A 25,776-nucleotide genomic window follows, 5' to 3' on the forward strand; every position below is an offset into this window, starting at 1 on the left:
TTTGTGTAACTTGCACCCCTCATCAGGTGTTACATTTCTGCAATTTCTACATCATCAACACCGCGTAGCTGTATGTCTAAACATAAAACAGGTTAGTTTAGTATTGTGTAAATATATCCAAATAATAGAAGTTGTAATAATAGTTGTAATTTGTAAAGTTGTAATTTTACCGTAATAATCACTGTAATAATTGTATTTATACCAATCTGTAGAAATGTAACATCTGATGAGGGGTGCAAGTTACACAAAAAAATCTTGCATAGTGAATAAAGAATAACGATTTTATCTCTGATGAAATGCGGTCCAGACAAAAAAAAACATTAGATTAATATCTTATTAATTTGTCATATTGCAGCCCGATAAGAATTCGACCGCATCTTTATTCTCGACAGCTTTTTAATTGCGTACGAGTAGATCGGGAGGCCGCAATGCGGTGAACCATAGTCAAGCAAGCGCAACATGTACAGTACTTGTAATTTTATTTAATTTTATTTTGTGTACGTACTTTTAGTTATCATTTTTTAATTATTATAGGCATGTATAATCTTTAGTTTGTATAAATTACATATGTTTTTCTCAAAAATTAAACTATGCGCCCTCGATGCTTTTTAAAACTTTTATTGCGCCCTTAGTAACAAAAAGGTTCATATTATTACTTCAGCAACCCAATTGTGCTGTTTTTTCCTCAACTTTTATCACATACGGAAGTCGTTGTGAAGTTTGGGGAAAAATAGCATTATTGGGTGATTAAAATCTGCTTCGTTGCATACCTTCGTTTATAAAACAGTCTCGTAATCTTTTCTTGAAATCATTAGTTGAAAACTAGTATTTGCAGAACGTTTACATATTTGACTTTTCACTCTGTAGGCGCATAGATGCCTTTGCGTCTACGGGGTTTATTACAAAAACATTATTACGGGGCGCTGCCTACATATATATTACAGCTCCGTGCTCCTCGACGGCAGGGTTTGGCCAGGTTCGAGATGAGGACGGACGTGTGATGAGGGACGGCTCGACCACCTACGAAAATTTCCTGGAGTTAGCAGCCCGAATTCCATTCCGAGTTATCGGAGCGACGGGTTGACATCTTAACTGCTTCGGCCTGCCGTCGTCCACAAAATTCTTATTATTTAATTATAAAACTTTTTTTGGAACTATTTAAAAAGCGAAAGCAAATACTAAACCATCTCTAACGTAAAATGTTATCGTATTCTACTTATAATTACGGTATTTTACGGACTATAAGACGCATTTTTTTCTTCGAAAAATTGCCTCCAAAATTCAGGTGCGTCTTATAGTCCGTAGCATCTTATAGGTATTAAAAAACAAAATGTTTAAAAATGCTTAAAAATTAAAGTGCGTCTTATAGTATGTAGCGTCTTATAGTCCGTAAAATACGGTATATAAAATGAAATAATTTTATTTAAATGATATCGTTGTTAGTTTAAACAAGTACATCAAACCAAAGGATTTGTCGAGCCGGAGAGTGACACTATTCCTTAATGAAAAGACTGAAAGAAACCTCGATAAATGCATTCATGTTTAAATTATATGACAATTTTTAATGAGTTATATTAATAATTATTTTTATGTATTTTATTACTTATTTAATTAACAATATTTAATAAAATATAAAGGCCAGGACAATAATAAAATATAAAAATGTCCACAAATGAGAAGAAAGAATAAAGAGCCTTCATATACTTGTGTTTTTTCAATACCTTTAGTACCCAACAGTTGACGTTATATTTTGAGACTACTCAAAATAAAAGGTCGACTCCGCCGTAAAGACTGTGTTCACGAGGTATTAAAAAAGGGCAAGAATATAAAGACATTTCTAGTTTCTTTTAATTTGTGAATATTTTTCTTGTTTAATTAAAGTTACGTTATATGTGTGGAATTAGATAATTAATTTGGGTTTTGTCGGATGGCGAGTATTAGTGATCTTTGTATAACTTCTTTAACATGAATTTATGTTGATAGTTGATAAAATGTTTAATATTTAATTACTCTATATTTGTTATTAATGATGTCATTGTACTTTTTTAGTAATATATTATATAATATATAGGCTATTTTAGTAATATAATATTAATACTAATATTTCATTACTAAATAATTTTATAATATAATACAGTATATATAATTATATTATATACAGGGTGAGTTTTTTATCTTGAGACAATGAAATAACTTAATTGGATCTCATTATTTTGAGAAAAGGTATAAACAAAAGTTGTAGGGTTTCGAAAGGCCAATCAATTGGTAACCTTGGATGTGACCTTGACCTTCACTTTCAAGGTCATTTGAGGGTCAAGTCTGCTTTTCTCAATGGGAACACATATTTTTGACCCTGGCAATGGAAAGAGCAGGAAATTTCACAACCGGATATACCTTTGACCTTATGGTCTAGGTAATAGGTCAAGATTATTTTAAGCTTAAAATATTATATTTATATATTTATATTTATATTATATTATATTATATTATAAAATATTATATTTATATAATTTATTATTTTTATTATTTTTACATCCCTGGCTGTTATATATAACGAAGATGGCGATCGGTCAAAAAGTGACCCCCAAGAATTTTACATTTTTGGACTTAGGACACCGTAAAACGTCAAGAACTGCAAAAGAATTTAGAAGTAATTTCTGAATGTATGGACGTTTGTGGGGGGCACAATTTTGTTCACCCTGCTTGAGGCTTAATAACTCCTGTGCTTTTCTCAAAAATTTGTGAAATTCTGCAGGAAGGTTTCTTTATTAGGGGGATTAATTCTATTAAATTTTGGTGGTAAAGGTAAATGGGGTGTGGAGATAATGGGGTCATGTATATCTTTAGTAGGGTCGGACTTAATGACGATTTTACTCGTTATTAGCATTTAATTTTTTTTTTTTTATATAAAACCCATCTCTACTCTTAAAAGTAAGCTTTTTGTCATTTTATAATAGTTAAAAATATAAAAAGTTTTTAATAAAATATTATAATAGATGGCGCCACATACGCAGTTTTATATGTTTCCGGGAAAGTTAAGCAACTCGTTGCTGAATTTTTTCCTCTATAGTTACTCTTAATTCTACAAAAAAGGACATCATTACTACTATCACTTTGACTTAGTTTTTTTTTTTTTGTCTAATAAACTACAATATTACGTATGACAAGTAAAAATCGCTTTTAAAACTTCTCCATATCGTCTATTCTATATTTCTTAAAAAAGAATTTTTGCATATAGACGATTTCCATATATCATTTCCACAAGTGCATTTAAGTTTCTCACAAGTAGGGGAAATATATACATATATTTATGAAATTTCATAAATGACAATTTACTACAAACGCAACCGTTTGAACATACATAAATTTAAATTTACTATTTCTATTATTACCAGCAATAGGAGGAAAAATAAATATAAGAAATTCAACGCGTTAGATTATCAGATGAGGTATGAAATAAGCATGAAAATATAATTTTACTTTTTGAATGTGCTTTCATATTTAATAAATAAATTTAAATCTTATATTAAAAGTGTAGATTAATGTCTAAATCAAATCAAAGCAGTAATCTAAGGTTATTTTTTATTACTCTGTCCACTTCTGATTACTTAAAATATTATTAATATGTATTAACAACTGATAAACCATTTTATTTAAAAATATATTTAGTATTGCACGTTTTTTATAATTTTTTCATTCTATTTCTCAATGACGCATAGTTGATGCATGTTCAGATACACACCACTATAATTATCATTAATCATTATAAGTGAAACGGCATTGTTATACATGTGAATTGTGCATAAAACTCCATGTAATACGTCCGAAGAACGATTTAGTCATCGATCTTTATCACCGTCTCTGCCAATGACATTTATCCTGAAGTATCTATGAAGAAAGCATTAGTTTACTCAAAATGCCTGTTTATTTTTGTCCTAAAGAGATAAATAGAAATTAACTTCTTAACCATTTCTTATAGTTTGTGGATGAGGTAACAGAACACGACGAATCTTAATAGAAAGTAGGCAAATAAATCCAAACTATAAGAAATTTTATTTTCCGAGTTGAAAAAAAATTATTAGACGTTACTATTTTTAAAGCTTACGCTTTTTAACAAAATTAATTCATTAAACTGTTCAGTTTTCTCTTCTAATAAAACCAATTTGAAAAAACTTTCAAGGATATTCGAAGGTATAGAACTGTGTAGGAATTCCGGAAATTGGTAATCCTGTTTTATTTTTATGGTCTGCAAAAAAAATAAGATCATTTATTAGAGAATTTTAAATGAACACTACACCATTTTGGAGAGAAAAACAAACAATATACTAAAATAAACTCTCTTTAATTACAGTATTATAAAAATTAATAATGATATTCTTAACAGAATCGTAAAGCTAGTTAGTGTGTGGAAAAAAAATCTAATCTATATATATAAAAACGAATGTATGTCTGTGTGTTTGTGTGTGTGTGTGTGTGTGTGTGTGTGTGTTTGTCCTTCATGCATTACCACACCATTTATCCGATTGCCATGAAACTTTGGGAAGTTGTTTAATACATTCCCGCGAAGGTTTGTGGCATATGTGAAGATCACCATTTCCCCCCTTTCAAAAATATATTTATATATAGATTAAGGCTTTTATGTCCAACAGATGGCGCTAACATCAGACGACCTAAGTTTGCTTTTCTGTTAGGCATTATGCGTTTCTCTGAGAATGGACCTAAGCAGATCATTTTCTACCTATCTATATAAATAAAATACAACGTTTGTTTGTTCCTACCGATTCCTTTGAAATTCTGACACAACGTTGCATTCGAATATGCACGTCTTTTTATATAATATACATGTCGAAATTCTCCCTACAGGAGGGAGATGGACGGGATTAAGGCTTACCGTGAAGAACTCGGCTTCTATTTATACTATTTTACATGCAGTTTTTTGCGTTTTTAATTGCGTTTTAATAGGTGACGTCAACAGAATATACACTAAAAAGGGATTTTTCGATATTTCCCAGCGGGCAAAGGGACAGGATTAAGGCTTACTGTGAAGAACTCGGCTTCTATTTATACTATTTTACATGCGGTTTTTTGCGTTTTTAATTGCGTTTTAATAGGTGATGTCAACAGAATATACGCTAAAAAGGGATTTTTCGATATTTCCCAGCGGGCAAAGGGACAGGATTAAGGCTTACTGTGAAGAACTCGGTTTCTATTTATACTATTTTACATGCGGTTTTTTGCGTTTTTAATTGCGTTTTAATAGGTGATGTCAACAGAATATACACTAAAAAGGGATTTTTTGAAATTTCTCCCACGGGGGAAGTGTTACACTTTTATAATAGATACATTTTGAGCCACAACAACGCGTGGCCGGGTCAGCTAGTTTGCTATAAAATTAAACAGTGCCTGGGATTAGTACAAAACAAAATGAAAGTGTAAAAGATCCAAAGAACTATAATAAGTCTATTCGATAAAATTTCGATTAACATTAAAGATAATTCTAATTAAAATTGCCGACGGCATTCTTTAAAAAATTAAAAATCCGAAAAAACTAAGCCGTCTTTCTTCCCGTCATGTCCAATCATGGAACAAAAATCACCTTGTTTTTGTTCCTGGTGATTGGATATAACGAGAAGGAAAACGACTTACTTTCTTCGGACTTTAATTTTTTAATGATTAAAGATTTTCATAAAACTCATCTCTATCCTAAAAATTTAGGCTTTCGCCAGTTTATAATAATTTATTTTAAAAAAAACTGTTTATACACTTAAATATCATAACAGATCAGTGATTCTCAAAGTGGGGATCGCAACCCCCAAGGGGGTCGCAAAAAATATTTGGGGGGTTGCTGAAAAATTGATGCCAGATCAATTTTTTTTCAAATATTTTATAAATTTACTACGGATTCACGTTTAGAAATAATAGAAATAAAAAATATATAAAATAATTTTTACTTAAATAAATTGCACATATAAATAATAAAAACAACATAAATATTTTAATACAAGCCTAATATTCATAAATTTGTGCGCTATTGGGGAATCCTGCGAGTTCCACTCTCAGCCTAAACTATGATAGAACAACATTGTCATTTGGAACGGTGTTCACTAGCAGCGTTGCGTCTGTAGGCAAGTCGAGTTAGAAATACGGTAGAGCGTCGTTATCCAAAAACCGATCAACCGGAAGCTTTTCAGTCGGCAAATTTAAATTTCCGCTAGTGCTGTGGCGCTGCAATATTTGGCTATATCTTGGGCTACTCCAATATTATTTTAGTTGGTATGCATTTTTAGCTGGCAGCACTGGAACGACCATGAGAGGGTACTTAACCCTCTCCCTCCGGGATGTTTTCCTACACATAGTCATTCTTCGGGGTCCTTTGAAATTTATAAGTGCAAAAGGGGTCGCGGACCAAAAACTTTGAGAAACACTGTAACAGATGACGCCACACGCAAGTTTAAATATTGTCGCCGAAAAAGTTATGCAACTCGTTGCTGGATTTTGTAATATTTAGATCTAGAAAAGTTCAAATCTGAAAATAATAAGGGCTTCACATTTAAAGTTGCGTAAAAGTGCGAAAAAAAGATGGCAGTCTAAATAAAGAATGACAAAAATAAGTAAATGACAACAAAATAAATTCCGAGTTGAACAGGGTTACATACCGATAATGTAATAACCGACCAAAATAATCAATACACTCAAGGTATTTTGGGAATCCGAATCTTATTCATTCCACGACGCTATAGGGTAAACAAACTAACTTATTAGCGAGGTTGAGGCCGAAGTTTTAAACGCGAAAACGTGTACGTCAGAGGTTCAACGCCGTTTTCCTGTAAGCCTAGAAGTTTGATAATGGCGTTTGGAACGTCGAACGTGATTCCACTGACTTTCCAAACACCATTGTCAAACTTCCAGGCTTACAGGAAAGCGGCGCTGAACGTCCGACTTACACGTTTTCGCGTTTAAAACTTCGGTCTCAACCTCGCTAATAAGTGAAAAATAAACCTTACAAAGTGCATTCGAAAATTTGTTGATCATACAGGGCAGGCAATATTTCGGGAATAGAAAATTTGTGAAAAAGAGAGATCATAAACAAGCGCGATGAAATTAAGTTAGAGTGATGCCACAAGGTTCCTCTTTCGATAGCTTAACTTATCGACACGATGTTTAAAAATTAATTTTCATGGAAGATTATTTGAAGGAATGTAATTACTTTGTTGCCCAGTAATGTAAAAAGTATAATAATTTGAACTTCTTAATAGCGAATAGCGCATAGATACGTTTTGAACAAATTTTGAGATTTTGAAGCTCGAATCAGGAGACTAAAATATCGATATAGGCTCGTAAAATTTCAGAATCATAGTCGACGATTTGTAGATGGTTTGTGTAAGCTATAATTTTAGGCTTAACACGAGGAATAGCGAAATCCACGTAGACAATAAAAAGAAGGCCGATTAAAACGGATCTTCAAGGAAATCCGCACATTGGAGAGAAATTACAGAGCGAAAAGTTCTCTGGTTTAATTTTCCAGAAACGTAGTAAAAAAATATTTATTTAGCCAAGCTCGAACAGAAAGATAAACGTCAAATAGTTTTTTTAAAAAGTCTAATAAAATAAAAAGTATGTAACGAATCGAACACCTTACTGACGTAGGTAGGCATTTTACTCTCCAAGTTCTTAACTACTTATATCGAGTAGAGACTAAGTTCGCAGATAGAAACCGGATGCCGCAGTCTGGGGTACAGTTTCATTTGGTAACTGGTCAGTAAACGTAATCGTTGATACGGATTTCGAAAATTTTCGGCATTGCTGCGAACAAAGATAGATCTGTACGATAAAAAGCTCTCATTAGGGATAGGTTCCGGAATAAATCTATCCTAAAGTATTGCGGTAAATACACGAGGTAAAATAGAAGACTCCAGAGGTAAAATCAAGAGTGCTACACGAGTATGAAGGTTTTAAAATAATTTGATGAGTATTGAAAAAAGTAAAGAAATGTCCTTAACGGTATCATTACTAAATGAAAATTATTAAAATAACAACTTGGTACTATGTTAGAGTGTCCATTAAATTTTATGACAACACAAATACCGAATAGCTACTTTATATAAGCGCTTTTAATTATGTTTTACGTTGTTAAAGAATTTTATATTTAACTAAAATTTTAAAAAATTTAAAAATCTGCAAAATTTAAACACCGTATATTAAACTAGAAATTTTCAATAAATTCAATTATTTAATTTTGTGTAATTACGATAATATCTGAAAATTGTATATTTGATACAAAATAAACTCATCCAATTATAATTTTAAGTATCAGATTTAAAAAGACAACGAAATTACTATAAAAAATGTTTAAGTCGCTGCACAAAGTAAATTCACTACAGGCTAAATTTTAAAAAAAACATCATAATTTCGGCACTTTTGAATGACATCTTTAATTTTCAAAGCAAATAATAGGATAATTATAACTTCCATTCTCATTTTACTCTTGCATAAACTGGAACTTTACGTTTGATGTTGGTTACATAATTTTGGATCTTATAATTAATGTAATATTCAACACTTTTGCGTGTTTACCGCTTACTGAAGTTTATTAACTTATATAAAATTAAATAATTACCAGAAGTTGTGAAATAATCATTAACTTTGGTTTGTTAAAAGCGATTAAAGTGTAATTTGCACGTCCTTCTAACATAATAGATATACATTTTCTCACATTTTATAATCTATCATTATAGTCACTTAATAGAAAATAAGATAATCCTAATTATAAATTATGCCATCATTTGTCATTCTTTATATCTCAATTATGTACTTAAACAGTTCTAATTCCGTTGAGAATTCAATATTAAAGTCGACGAAATTAGAGAAATATCAGTCTGTCATTAAGATGTAAAGAATGACAATTTTAATAATTTTATCGGCTTTAGTGGTAAATACGAAATAATTAATTATTAAAAACTATTTTATTATATTAGTTTCTACAACTGACTAGATCAAGTTTGGCTTTAAACAAATCAATAATAATGATATCTTACAATGAGAGGTATTGTATTGTACTGTACTGTACATAAGTCACATGGATATTAATTTTACTTGCAATGCGAAACCTTTACTACAGTAATTTACAGTACCTGTAAATTACTAAAATAATTTACAGAAGAGTTTCCTATTTAATATATATATAGCAAAGACGATCCGTTCACACCTATTCGTTGGTGTTTTACGAGGATGTAGCTATTTCGGAAGATACTACTAAAATTTATCCGTATTCAAAACTTAAAGGTATAAATTATGTACATGATGAGCCTTAATCTTTATTTTGTTTTAAAAGCATGAAAATTTTTCCATCAATTCTTAATATGAAATTTATATAGAAATGATTAGATTTTCGAATTTAATTTAATAGTTGTAAAATAAATTACGTAACATATCGACAAAGTGAAAAAGTAAAACTATTTCCAATTTGTTTAATGAAGAGATTTTTTTAAAAGATTTTTCTTATCTAATTTTAAGAATTTCTAATTTCGTTTTAAATTCTTTCGTTTACTAATTAAATTTACAATTGAGACAAAAATTACTTAAATCGATTAAAAACATAACTTACGATTTTTCTGGGAAAAAGAAAATTTTATCCTAACTTCATAATTAAACTTTTTCTCTACTTTTTAATTAAAATTCTGCGCGTTTTGAATAAAACAAATAAAATTTGATAAAACAGAAAACAATATTTATTCATTAAATTATAAATTATGTAATAGCTTTAATGAAATAGTTGCAGATCCAAAAACTATTGATGATATTTTAAAATTTTATTTCAAAGAGAAGGATTTTAATTTTGCGTATACACAATTTTAATATTTAATATTGACAGCTGGATGGACCGAGCTGCTTTGGGAATCCTGAATCCGGCCAGCAATCCCAGAAATTTATCATAGAAGGTTGAATCCTTACCTCACCGCCCGCCCGTCTCCACTATGAACTTGGCCCAACCTACGATGGGATTGATTAAAAAGACCCTCTAGTGCCTACGAGGCGAAAAGATAAATAAATTAAAATAGCTAATAGAAAATATTAGTTTTTCTAACTCAATAAAAATATAGTTAAGCTAAGTTTATTAAGTTTTTAGTTTATTAAAAGCTGGTTTTATATTAATGTTAAACAATAAATCGTTAACAATCGTAAAGCTTTTTATATCATTTGTTTAATTTCATAACTAATATGCATTGATATAATAAAACTTATAATGACATTTATGTTAAAGTTGTTAATTAATTACTTTTTGTTATTTTAGTTATTTTAATAAAATAAATAATTTGAAAGTTTAAAGATTCACAAATTTCAGTGAATTTTTAAATTCCAAATTCTATTATATACAATGATTATGAATAAATTAAAACAGCTAAAGAGTAACCCCATACAATCAGCAAATTAAAATATATTTATACAAACAAAGTTTTATTCATCATAACTATTATACAATCTTATTTTTTCCTAATTGAAATAATGACTGATCTTTTTTCTAAGAAGAAGATTGCTTAACAGTAATTATATTTGAAAACATTGGTGAAATAATTATATGTAACGAATTTTGTCAGCGTTAATTTAAAAACAGATCCTGAATTATCAAATTTACTTAAATTGTTATACTATAAAGAGCATATCCGGAAAATTATAGATGGTCAAAAAATGTTCGGAACATCTGCATAGCGAGACATTCTTTGGTGGAATCGTAATAATAATTATAAAACGACAAGTGACAAGAGTTATATAAGAATGCTTGGATAAGAAAGATTCTAAAAAAATTCCGAATCAAATTATCTAAAAAAATCAATGCGAATCTAAACAGAGTCGTGGCGAGCAATCAAAGATTTGGCTAGGAACTCCGGAGTCCCTCTACCCCTTTCAACTTAACTAACTCAATTATATTGATATATCGCAATATTTGGACGATCTGTCCAGGGAAAGTGTCTTCCCGGAAACTTTCTACGATAATTTTGTTCCCGTATAGGTGTTAGACATGTGAAGAAATCTTGGAAGACTCCAATGGCCTAGCTATCAGTACAGCGCAAACCCACGACCGACCATCAGGGTTCGATGATTTTATCCACTCGACCGGTTTTATCCACCGGTGGGCACACGCTCTCAATTTATTACATTTATTTTCTCTCTCTTTACACGATTGGAATCTGATCGCCGCATCAGTTTAGTTTTTAATAATAAATTGCAAAACTCAACTTTTTTCAGTTCAATTTTGGAAATGAATATCCTCTAATTATAATAATTTATTAAAATAATTACATTACATCCATTAAATTATTATTATCACGTTCAAGTTTCAAGTATGGAATAATAAAAGACTACCGGCTCTGGCTTTTCTACAACCCTCCCTTCTAAGGTTACGACCTCAATTTCCTCATCGGCCCCGAATTCAAAAAGCATTGAATCTGGATTTTGCTCCGCGGCAGAATTTCTTACCGTAAGGCCAAAATAATAATTCACTTACGATAAATTCCAAATTAAATTCTAATTCGGTTTTTAGATACAATAGTAAATACTTATATTATTATTAAATAAAATATCATTAATAAATTATTTAATATTAAAAAGATAAAATGTATGTTCATAATTATTCAATTATGGTAAATAACTTCTAAATTAAATATCTGAGACCGAAATTCTTTAAAGATGAAACTTGCTCACCAGTGATCGAGTGAATATTGGTGAGCACGAGGATAAAACCACCGAACACACGTAGTTGACCTCGGGTCAACGGGCTGGCCGCGTAGAGTTTTCCGGGTTTTCTTCACGATTGTAACACCAAAATAGGATCCAGCTTCCCATAGAAAGTCCTCCCGTAAAGTATCCCTATCGGCAGATTGTGTCACGTTGCCGTCTACAAACAAACAAAAATGAAACTTGTTTTGTTTTGACTCTCATATAATTTAAATATATTATAATCTTTTTAATTATTAAATAAGCTATTTATTCAGTTTGCAGTAAATTTCAAATGTTCTGATTTAATCTTAATCACAATCTTAGTTATCTTAAAATTACCTAATTATAATAGGTATTTATAATTTATAATAGGTAATAGAAAAATATGATTCAGACTTATAAATGAGAATGCTTGCTGCTTTTATATTTATATATAAAAAGAATTTACTTCACACAAAACTTTTGAAACTGTTATATTATTCAACACGATCTCAATTACTCTAAGTTGATACGTGTCTTCTTCGGTGGCTTGTCTTTTAATTAGTATATACTGAGGCCGGAATATCGTTCTGGAACGCAAAATTTTTTAGAATATTGGTAGAAAAAATTAATAATTTAAATATGACATAGAGATAAATGAGTAAACATGCCACATTTGCTATAAAATCATCAAAATTTTTTTCAGACGTGTTGCCTAGCTGTATATATTTAAATCTGAATGACGAAAAATATAATTTTTAATTATCAAATACACACGCGCTAATGTAAAGCAACAAAATTCATTGCCGCAATTAAAAACACGCATACAGATCGATGCTTACACTGTCGTATTCGTCGTTTGCTTGTAAAGCTGTAGCATTTAAAATCTATAAAAAATCTACTGTCAACAATTACAATAGATTTTTGTTGGCCAATCTCTGTAAGACAGTTAGTAAGACCGTTAACCGATAATTGACCTTAATAGATATAAAATTTTGACCTCGAAGAAAATTATGCTGCGTAGACATGATAATAATTCGCTATTTCATTGTAAGATCGTAATTTCTGTTTTCAGATATTTTTAAATTCAAAGTGCCACGGCAAAAACGAACTAGAAGTCATCGAATGCGTATAACACAAAGAACTCTCAAGCACTAAAAAAATTCATTTAAAAACGTTACGAAGAATTGACGTTTTTCTTTCAGTACAGTTTTGTCAATGTATTTACAAATGCAAAAAACTGCGTATTTAAAATTTTTGTTTGAAAAAACTGATGAAGAAATTCAACAGGGAGAGTATGTATTGAAGTATGATCTGCTGTATCGTCACATTTAGTGATCAATTTCATTATCACTCTCTCAATCCTCGCTACTTACATGTAGTTCTTAGTTTAGATTTTGACACCTCCATCAGATCGCTCACGAAAAATTCATGAAGTTCTTGACCCAAACTCGAACCCGAGTCTACTAGGTGGCATATTGCGGTCTTTATCGCCTTCTTAATACCACTGTACAATAGCGAGGTTGAAGCCGAAGTTTTAAACGCGAAAACGTGTACATCGGACGTTCGGCGCCTCTTTCCTGTAAGCCTAAAAGTTTGACAATGGCGTTTGGAAAGTTAGTGAAATCATGCTCGACATTACAAACGCCATTGTCAAACTTCTAGGCTAACAGGAAAGCGGCGCTGGACGTCCGACGTACACGTTTTCGCGTTTAAAACTTCGGCCTCAACCTCGCTAATAAGAGAGTATAATACAAAGTATACAAAGACTCTATCTTAAACTGCTTGAAAATCTTGGCTGTATGGATATATCAGTATTGTGTATATACCTTTAAACAGATAAAGTCAGTAGAGACAATACTTAACAGGTTTGTTTTATAGGTTCATCGGAATTTTCTTTTTCGAAAATAAAGGAAACCATACTTAAATAGCGAGGACGAAAACGATCTAATTTTTTCATCGCATTATCCAGATAAATCGATTTAATTTAAATTATTTACGAAGTTTCTCAGTATCGAAGAGTAAAGATAGAAATCAAATTGAAAAAGAAAGAGTAAGAAAATGAATTAAAGATGAAGGGCGAAAATAATTTAAATGAAATAAATACATTAGAGAGTTTCATTTTAGAAAAGAAATAGATTTTGAATTCTATGAGTAGAGTTCTAAAGTTTATTTCTAATATAACATTTATTATTTAAATTAGAATTTAGATCTCCAAAAAAACTTTTTACGAAATTCCCAAGAAATGCTATAAAAGGTTTTACAATCAGTTTTACAAACATTCTTGTTTACGAAAAATCGAGAATAACAAATATATATATATATATTTTCGAATTAATGTTAACAAAATTTGATTATAACAAACTAAATTTTCCAGACAGATTATTTTTAACTGGATAAATTAAATTACGTCATAAGCATACATTAAGACGACTGGCCAGATTATCAATCGAAGGCAAGCGGGCCCCCTAAACATTAGATAATATGTTAAAAATGTTAATGACCTTTTAGTTGTTTAAAAATATAATAGAAGTTCTAATATTATTACTATATGAAACTAAAATTTACGATTTATTACTATTTTAATAAAATAATTTTTGAGGATATTTATTATATTTCTAAATATAAAGTAACGCTGAAAAACTTACTCTAATTCGAGTTATGTGAGGCCTACGCATACGTTATATAAGCTCGAATCTTTCCTATCGCAACTGTGCAGTGAATCTTACAAGGAGATGGCCAGACGTTGTCTTCTTTGATTCGAACGAAACTTGGTGAGCACGTAGCTCTAAACACAAACAGATCCTTTTCCAAATAATAGGACCCACTTCTCAAACGTTTTCGAAAAATGGGCCTCTGAATATTGAGTTTAACAATATAAGTCTATGGAAGATTCATTTTCCGTAATTGATATAACCGAATGGATAAGACACTAGGCCTAGAAACTGCGCGATGTAGGTTCAATCCTTCGTATTTTTAGATTTTTTTTTTTTTTTTTAATGTGTAACAAAATTATTTTATTATTTTACTGTATCATTAAAATTATTATTTCTCACATTTAAAGCTTATAAAAGATATTTAAAAACGTGACACCATTTCCTGTTTAGCGAAAACAAAGTCTCTGTGGATTTACAGATTTAACTCTTATATGATGTTAAATAAAATTTTTATTTTTTCATATTTATTTTCAGATATTTTCGCTCCTGGTTACATACGCTGTCAACAGAAGCGAATAAGCTTCAAACGTTACTGCGGATGGACCAAAAAAAACAGTTTTTTTTAATTGTTATTGTTATAGACGATTTCCTCATGCATTCGTGTTTGTTACACTTCAAATATAACAATATAACCCTATCTGAAAATTGATATGAAAAAGTAAACATTTTATTTAATGACATACAAGAGTTAAATCTATAGAGACTTTGTTTTCGCTAAACAGGAAATAATGTCACGTTTTTTAAATCTCTTGTTATTACTTACATTTAAAGTTTATAACACTTATAACATAAATGTAAATAAATGCCGATCTTATATTATTTACATTATGAAATAAAATTGTGTACGAAATGTTTTCGTCACTATGAATTTCAAGAACCATTATTGTAGTGTACTATTTTAGCCTCTCTGTATTGATAGTAATATCATATAATTGTTCTTTTGTACATTAAAGATATTACTATTGTTATTAATATTAATACACAAACGCAGAGATAGCTGCAGGTCTGTCAGGAACGCGTGTGAGCGCATAAAGGCTGAACTGAGAAATACCAACGCTCACAACTTCTGCTTGGCGCATCAAAATGTTCCAAATAAAAAGTTATCTTATTTTTTCCGTAAAATATAAATAAATATGTAATAAAAAAATGGAGATTCTAATTTCAAAATACGATGTTCGTTTTAGCGATAGTAATGCCACCTATGAGGAAACCGACACTGCTGTCTTGATGCAGAACGTTTTCGGGTCTAGAACATTTTTTTTCCGTAGGATGCATATTTTTCGGGGTATTTTAGAGGACTAATTAAAATGAGACATCCTGTACATACTATTAAACATATGGGATGCAGTAGGAAAACGGGCGACTATATCAGACTGTAAAGGTGACATTTAGACTTAAATTTATCTTTGTATACTAGTACATTTATCAATTAACAGGACTTATTATACTGGAAAATTATGGATGCAGATATTTAGTCTTACAGATCAGAAATAATATTTTTTATTTAGTTCACCTGAACACATACACTTTAAGCTTGTGTTTCGGACTTGTTTGTCCCTCCTCAGCAGGCATTCAAAAAGCACTTTCTACAATTAACAATTAAAATGTTTTTTTGTTACTAAATAAAAAATATTATTTTTGATCTGTAAGACTAAATATCTGCATCCATAATTTTCCAGTATAATAAGTCCTGTTAATTGATAAATGTACTAGTATACAAAGATAAATTTAAGTTATGATAAAGGACACAAAGGCATAATAAGTGAAATTTAGACATTTTGAAAAACTTTATTGACAATTAATTCATCAATAATTACAGTTCAGTCTTGTAGGTAATTACCATCAATATCAATCACATCTCTTTACCTTTGCTGCATACTTTCAATCCCCTGAGCATAGAATGACTGGGGATTTTCTTTCAAGCGTCGTTCTCACAAGGGTATTGTCAGTGAACTGTATATTGGTAATATGGTTTCACATCCTGCACACGTAGAGCAGCGCAGGGTGAGAAACAGATGTAGTCAGTTGGCGCCAAGTGTGGGCTGTAAAGTAGATGAGGCATAACTTCCCAGCCCAAACTGACCATCTTCTCTTAGATCATTTCTGTTCTATGTGCTAGCAGATTGTCGTGGTGGTATCCGACTTTGTTTATTTTTGTAGTAGTTGACATTCAAGTAGTTGGGCTATTTCTCTGGTAGTCAACCGTGGATTATCATCTATCAGTTGCAGAAGAACGCCACAGTGGAATCGCTGCATCGATGGTGTTTATCTTGAAGCGAGAAATCTTCAACCTAGAATTTCCTCAACCAATAGTAACAAGTCTGCCTGTTGTCTGTGTTCTCGTCAAATACTTTGTTGATGAGATCGTGACCCTTCGTTGCGTTGACTATTTTTCAAATGATACGGCAACAGCACGCGAATGTGTTTCTTCAAAGTTTCATATTGTCAGACACGACAAACTTGTGATGTTTGAAATCCTGTACGTAAAAATTTGTTAATTAATACTCAAAAGTTAATAACGTCTGTTTATAATCACCCGTTTTTCTGTAGTATCGAAATATGGCTTGAATTTGGTTTCAGATAGTTAAGAATTAGAACAGTAGCATCCTCGGTGGCCTCTTCTATTGAATTATCCGATCTCAACTACCACTGCCTTTCCCGACTTCTTTGAATAGAAATAATCCTGTCCGACTCTAAATATTGTATACAAAACTTGTAGATGAAGAATTAGAATTGTTAGAATTAGATTAGAATTAATTTACTTAGATAAATTTGTTACTGCTCTCAAGAAATAACATGAATGTATTAGAACCTGTAATTTTTCGGAAATGTCCGCGTTTCTAAAACATTTCTAAAACTGTATTTCCTGAATTCGTTTTCTGTAATTTAACTTTGCTATGAACTGGTACTTCTAGTTACAATTTTTTATATTATTTTCAAATACTAAATGCATCTTTTTTTATATAGAAGAGCTTTAGGGCTGTTATAATTACGTTAAAAAATATAAAAAAATTTAAACAATAAATTCTATGAGATACTTTGTGATAATTAGTAATTTTTTAAAATTAATTCATTCCAACATTTCGAATCATTATTAAAATAGTTAATATAATTACATCGTGTATAATTGCTTTTCTTATCTATATTCAATAATAAATATCTACTGAAGTTTCTCACCTGTCAGATGATAATGCTAGTTTTCGTTATAGAGTATATCAAAGTAATCTGAAACTAACAAAACTTCCTCAATTTGCATTAAAATAGTGACGGACTGTAACATTTAACAATGTGCTTCCTTTCGTATTTATTAATAAGAAAAAAAAAGCCGTATAATTCATATTCTATCTTTTCGTTGTACTTAGAGCTTCTGAAACATCTCATCACTCAGCATTCTTAAATTTATTAATTTTCTCTTTCTTAAGCTTCTCGTTACTAAACTGACGTATATGACCTTTCAGTAGCACGGTTGAGGCCGAAGTTTTCAACGCGAAAACGTGTACGTCGGAAGTTCGGTGCCACATTCCTATAAGCCTAAAAGTTTGGCAATGGCGTTTGGAAAGTCAGTAGAATCATGCTCGACATTCCAGAAGCCATTGCCAAACTTCTAGGCTTACAAGAAAGCGGCGCCGAACGTCCGACGTACACGTTTTCGCTTTGAAAACTTCGGCCTCAACCTCGCTAGTATCTGAATCAAATTTCCTTGTATTCAACAAATTATCTTTTGGTTTTCCTTACCAAATATTCATTTAAAAATTCGAATTTATCATTCGATGAAATAATAATAGAAAATAAAACATTAAACTCTCGTTTTTTCTGTCAATTGTATAAAAAAATCCTTGCTTAAAGTCTCCATTTTACCAAAAAATTTGCGAAACGCTTTAACAAATTAAACTTAAATAGCAGAAAGTGTCAAGGAGATAAAATTAGACGGTGTCCAGATTTCGTAGTAGCCTTTATTTTTCGCAGAGTCCAAGAGAATAATTGAAAAATTTGGCCAGGAATGGTCAAAAGGTTTAGAAATGCACAGGCAACACGGAGACATTTTATTGTCATTTTATATAGATAAAATTATCCAACTAAAAATCAATTGTTTTAATTTTTGACTTATTTTAAAACATCTTTGTTTTTTCTGTTATGTAATTTTTAAGATGATATAAAATGTGCTAATCTTAGAAATATTTCAAAATATTTACAGAATTTCGCCCCTTTTTTACACAAAATTAAAGGTAATGAATTTTTATGCTTAAAGGTAATGAATTTTTATGCTTAAAGGTAATGAATTTTTATCCATTGCTCAGTTAATTTTTTTAGTATCTAATAAAACTATACCATATTTCACTTAATATTTTTATCCTTCATAATTGATGAAATTTCGAATTTTTTTTATCTGTTACAACTGTTATATCCGTTGTAAGATTGCCTATAGTAATAAATAAAAGGTCAAAGGATTGGGTCCACGGTTAGTAATTTAGATAATGTTTAGAACTTACAATACAAATGTTTACTTTTAAATTCCGTAGTTAAAACCGGACATAATTTTGTATTCTCCATGCAATATACATAGAATACATAAAATTATATAGTTAGAGGATATGCGTAAATCTATATCTATCTGCTGTATTTACTAATGTATAAAGTGAGAATGTTTGTTTGTTTGAGTTAATTTCGGAATCTATTGAACCGATTTTTAAAATTATTTCACTACTGGAAAGCTTTTTCCTTCCAGATGAACATAAATTATGTACTATTTTCATATTAAAACAGGACAATGCACGATAACGATGTTTTTACCGTGACATTCGTCTCGCATCGTCGTTACGGTCAGTTCCTTTCGCCATCTGATGTGTTTTTTGAACTTATTATCTTACATTTCTGGTTTCGATGTGATTCGTGCAGTTCGAATAGTTGTGTATGTGCTTTGTTTATATTGTCTTGGTCGTTCGTTTCTTATAATAATACTCTTACGCTATCAGATACAACAATAAGAAGCGAATTTACTAGTAGATGAAACTAAATATTAGTACGTAGGCCTATAGTATTTTTATATGTTGATTGTTTTAGTGTTAATCTTACCGTACCATTATTTATAAATAAGAATTAGTCTTATATTAACAGATGTGTACCTACATAAATTGAGTTCTTTCTGTTACTTTTCAGGTGTACACGTGCGCGAGTGACTCTCATCGACGATAAAATACCCAAATTAAAAGTCGCAATTGTCACGAAATACATCTGTGCCATAGAACCATTGGAAGATTATTACTTTTAGATGTATGTAAGCTATCTTAAAACTTGGACCCCTCATTCCGTTGATTTTATCTTCCTTACAAACTCCCAAACCTCTTGAACGATGTAGACAAATTTTGCCTAGTTACTCTCTATAATCATCCAAAAAATATACGATACTTTAAATCTCGAACCCTCACTCTTTCCCCTGATTTCGTTTCCCGCAAACTGCCAAACCCTTTGACTGATTTGCTCAAATTTTGCATAATTAATCTGTGCCACCCAGCGAGTATAACGAGGACAACTCCACCTTCTCCCTGAGTTTCCGAGAATGGCTGGGTATTCTTTCTTAGTATTAAATAAAATTATAAAATAAACGTTGCGTTAAACAAATTATTTCGATGAAGAAAATTCAAATTTGTTTCATTGTAAAATATTTAAAATAAAAATGAATTTTAGTACTAAATTATGCGAATAGTTAACATAGTAATTTTAATTAAGTCATTATAATTATTGTATTAAAGTTTATTCAAATGACTAAAGGTAGAGAGATAAGGAAATATATTCAGCGCATCTTAATTAAACAGTTTAGATTTTTATTCTTTCTAAAATAATTATTGCAATTTATAAATATTCTAAATTTTAACGTTAAATAGATTTTTAATAAAACAAAAATAGGTTTATATTTGAAAATTATCCTTAATTGTTGATCTTTAGCGATCGATATTAAAATTATTTACAATTTTTATAAAATGATTAAATATTAATTTTTTCACACTAGAATTAATTTGAATTTGGTGAAAAATATTAAAATTTGATTAAAGTTTTAATACATGTAATTTATAATCTCTATAAATATAATCATGCAGCAATTATAATTATTTTTTAGAAATTATTTAAGATCAGGACTATGTGATAAGCAGAGGGTCAGGGTTTAATCCTTCCTGACCACTTACACTGCACAGGTTGGTAAAACCCGATCTCCTTGTCGGCTGGATGGCTTAGGAGGGCAAAAATTGAGTGGGGAGGTCGCGAGCACGTGGACAGGAGTCTTTTTGGTGGCTAAGACAGGTGGACTACTTGAACAATTATCAAAAGAACGTTTATTATACACTAAACCTACGATACATATTGCTAAACCTAAGATAATATGCGGTTACATGAGGTTACAGATACACTCCTATGGAACGGCTTGACAGAAGATTCTATCAGCTTGCGTGCTGACCTACTGACCTAGCTCTGTCGCTACTTCCGCGGAGAGAGAGTTTACAAGACTTTATAGCTACCTCTAAATTCGATGTTCAAAGTAGATGTCATTCGTTCAATCGGAGAGAATTGAGTCTTCTTTTCGTTGACTTGCATGAGCCGGGACAGTCCATTCGTGGAGGTCCGTTCAACTTGGCATCTAGTCACTAATTCATTGATTCGACTTCGTATGGGACGACCGCGCGGAATTTCGGTGTCTCCACTTTTATGCCTGATGCCTGGGAAAATGATCATGTAATCGACTATTGACAAGTCGAAGGTTATTTCCCTCATAAGTTTCTTCAATGACGTTTAATTACAGCTGCCCCTCTTTCACAATCAGATATTTTCCTTTTGACATCTTGTTGTTAAAATTCCTCTCCATTTGTTTAGAGAGAACGCCATTCGATCCGTTTTAGTGAGATGTTTTTTTTTTTTTTTTTTCGAACAATCGCTTTAGGAAATAAATTTGCAAAGTCGGAATTTTTGGGCGATATTCGCTCATTTCCCCGTTCAGGCCGTAGAGAGGCCCGCGAGCTCACAACTATATAGTTGTCCTTTTTCATAAAAAGAAGTCCTTCAAACTAAAGCCCTGTGCGAATCAAGAAGATACAGTGCTTCACATATGTGCTTTTAAATTAAGTTATAATTAGGTTGCATATAACCTATATATACAGTATGTATGTTAATTGAAACTTAAATAATACTTACTATTTTTTTTATTTTTTTTTCATTTTTAAATCTTTCTGTTTCGTGAAAATAAAATGGCCTTATCCTCATCCATATCCATTGTGGATTCGGCCAGGCCCGCGATGGAGGAGACCGAGTGTTGAGGTACAGAGTCCAACGTATCCGGAACAGACCACCCCCGAAAAATTTCTAGGAAGCCGTTCGCCCGAATTAGATCCCGGATTATCAAAGATTTGGACGATTAGAAATATTAAGAAGCTGATTATCAATCCGAATAACATTTTAAAATTTTCCATCTAAAACTATACAAATATCAAATTTTTCTGAAAAGTTGTGTTTCAATTCTTTATTCAATATAAAATTAAATAACATGGGCAAATAAATAATTGAATAAGATAAAGATTTTTATTCACTTTGTTGAGCTGCTATTTGAAAAAATTGTAGACATAAATTCCCACTGCCGTCAGACCGTCCGTCTGTCCTTCAGTCTGTCTGTTTTTCCTTAATCTCGATAACGGAATTAGATAGATGAAAGACGAAACCAGATATGGACCGCCTAAGGGCAAGAAACCCGAATTAACTATATGCGAACTTCCGATGCAAACCGGAAGTCACGTTATTTCAATTCAAAATTTTCCCCGAAAGATGTTTGATAGATAACCGGCACGACTCAATTATTAAAGGAAAATTATGATGTAAAAGGGCAACTCATTACTAATTTGAGGTGGATATATATATATTAGGTATATATATAGGTTAGGTAGTAGGTTGTATATATATATATTAAATTAAATAAATTAAAAATATTATTAAAAATTGCAGCCCAGCATTGCGACGATGTCACAATAAATGATTGCTCTTTTGTTTTTTTGTTTAATTTCCCGGCTCTGTTATATACTGTATAACAGAGGAAATGTATGACGATCATTCAAGAAATGACTCCCAAGATTTTTACAGTTTTGGACATGATTTCGTTTACCCTCTTTTAAAGTTTAATAACTCCTGCGCTTTTTGTCAAAAATTTCTGAAATTTTGCAGGTATGTATGTTTATTCGTGCTATTAAATTTTGGTAATTAAAGGTCCAGGAATAGGGAGATAAAGGGGATATCTCCAGTAGGATCAGACTTAATGACGATTTTACTTGTTAGCATTTGCATTTTTTACAAAACCCATCTCTACCCTTAAAATTAAGCTTTTTGCAATTTTATAATAGTTAAAAATATAAAAAGTTTTTAAAATAAAATATCATAAGACATGGTCGACGAGAAAGTTAAGCAACTCGTTGCTGGATCTTTTTAAACATCGATCGAAAATGCTTATTTTTTAAGTCTATTTTTGAAGACGAGAATTTTCACAAAAATGAATAAATTTTTTTTCAATTCACCGATGAAATGTGATAAGACCATTTCATACCTTTTTTAAAAAATAGAGTTCGAAATTATATTCTTCAGATTTTATTCACTTTCATTCACATTTGCATTTCGAAATGCAACTTGAGTAAAAGTTAATAAAATCTGTAGAAAATAATTTCAAAGTTTAAAAAAAAAATAAATTACACGTTGGGAAGAGGGAATAGGTAGATAGAACATACTTCAAAAAGAGATATTGAATACTAATTTCCATTTCCGATATAAAATAACTGAAATCAATAATTCTCCTAAGAATACGAAGAATTTGAGGTAAAAATCGTTTTTTAAATTTTATCTCTGTATAAAATTTGATTTAACACTTTCAAACCAGTCTGCTACACTAAAAAAAGAAAAGATTCGAAATTTTCTTCGAGGCAATTACAATTGTCCTATACTGTATAGAGTGTAATACAGTCAGGAGATATAATAAATTGGGTAAAAATATTATAATTTTCTACCACAATTTATTATACAATTAAAAAAATGATAAATTTATAATAAAAAATATAACGTTATATGACTGCAGATTGCGTGTTAGAAATCGGTTGATAACTAACAACAATGGGTATGATTAACAGTTAAAGTATTTATTGAATAAAGCTGTACAAAAACTTATATATAGTATCTGTAACTTCGAAAATATGATTTATGTTTACAAAAACAGTGAAACTTGTAGTTTCACTGTTTTTGTAAACATAACTCACATTGTATGCTGTAAATTGTATATGACAAATCTATTGGTGACATCTTTTGAATTTGAAATTTCGTTTTCAAGGGCATTCAAATATCTTATTTGCTATAGTAGATAGGCCTACATTAAATTTTTCAAAGCTTTAGGAAATGATGAAAATAGTTTAAGTCTTGTTTCAAATTAATTTTATTGCTTAAATTTTTCGAAGAACACTAAGACAACTTTACATTTATGAATAGTGCGGAGTAGCTTATTTCTGCAACCAGAAGAATAAATGCTACGCAGAGAAGTTTTTTAACGTAACGAAAGAAACATGTCATAATAACAATGTAGTTTGTCACTAGGACTTTTGCTTTATCAACATGGTTTACAAAAGTCGAATTGATTGAAATGGTATTATGTTACGATGAAAGAAGTGTTATGCGTGCTACAAAGGTGTATGCAGAGAGGCATCTAAATTGGTGCCATCCATCAGTGCCTACATTACTGAAAACAATAAGACGTTTTATGGAAACTTGTAATGTTGTACATAAAACATTCCAGGCAGACCAGCTTCCAAAAATAGATGAAGACAATATTATCGTTGTATTAGCAGCAGCTAATGCAAATCCCTAAGTTAAGCATTTCATAAGTCTGTGGGATTTTTCATCCATCTATAGTACGTATTTCAAAAAGAAAAATTCCATCCATTTCATCTTCATTGCCATCAAGCATTATAAGTAACTGTTTATGCTAAACGAATTGATTTTTGAAATTAGATTTTAATTCAAATTAATAATATGAAGTTTAGATTATCATCTGTATTGTGGGCTGATGAAGGCAAATTTCCCAGGAATAGTGTTGTCAACACTCACAACTTAATAAGCTGTGAGTGTTGACTAACAATATAATATATTATTGAGAGAGTCAGAATCCATTCTTGCTAAGAGAAATTGCTTATCAAGTTATCGCATTAATGTGTAATGTGGGATTTTCCAACACGTATAATCACCCACTTTTATGGAAATATGAGTGGTTTTCGATATTTTCATATGATTTTACAAGAAATAGTTTCCGACTTGATAGAAGAATGGCTCTGGATCGATACATGTGGTTCCATTATGACAGAACTCTACTCCATTACCATACCCGAGTATTTATATAGAAAATTTTTATGCAGATATACCGTACATATACGGGCAAATAATACGTTATATATATAACGTATTATTTGGGTTTTATATTAAATTTTTATTACATTTTTTAAAATTATTTATTATTGATTTCAACAAATTTTATAATTTATAATTGAAATTATAATTATATATATCTTGTAAATAATAATAAATATCTAGTAAGTAATAATAGAAAAATTATATATATTTGATATGTACAGCACTGTAAAAAATAATTTTAAAAATGACATTTCAAAACTGTTATAAAAAAATGTTACAAATTCAATTTTTATTAAATTTTATTGAAATTAATAATGGAGTAATAAATATCCAATATAAAACTTAATGAATTTATTCGTTTATAATAAAAATAATTTAATATAAAAATTTGACAACTGAAAAATCAAACTTATTCATTAGTTTATATTTTTAATACATTTTATAATAATTATGTTGTTTCTTTCAACTTTCTGTCCGTCCCTGTATTAAATATTTACCTATCAAAATTTTATTATTTTTAAAATATATTTGTTTGGAAATTTTTTCTATCATTTTATTTATATATTTTATTATTTATTTATTTCTAATGTGCACTTTTACGTTAAAGCATTGCATCGCTGTTTATTGATTCTTCGGCGTTTAACCTTGTAAATTAATTAATTGCTTTGTAGAAGATGATATTAATTCCGTTTTACGCGCCAGTTTTTAAATTTTATGTAATTCGTATTTTTGTATTTTGTAAGATGATTAATTTCTATTAGCGTAACAGATTAAATTGTTATTGAATAAAATTATTAACTTATCAGAAAAATATTTTAAATTAAATTAGTATAAAAGGGAATTGTGTAAAAATTCATATTACTATACTGTATTTAACCATGATAACACAATTCATTAAATATCCGTAAAATATGAAAACGTATCAACGACTTTAGGATGAAGACATCAT

The sequence above is a fragment of the Centruroides vittatus genome, unplaced genomic scaffold (assembly GCF_030686945.1).
Source record: "Centruroides vittatus isolate TY-2023 unplaced genomic scaffold, ASM3068694v2 contig_878, whole genome shotgun sequence".
In the NCBI taxonomy this organism is placed as follows: domain Eukaryota; kingdom Metazoa; phylum Arthropoda; class Arachnida; order Scorpiones; family Buthidae; genus Centruroides; species Centruroides vittatus.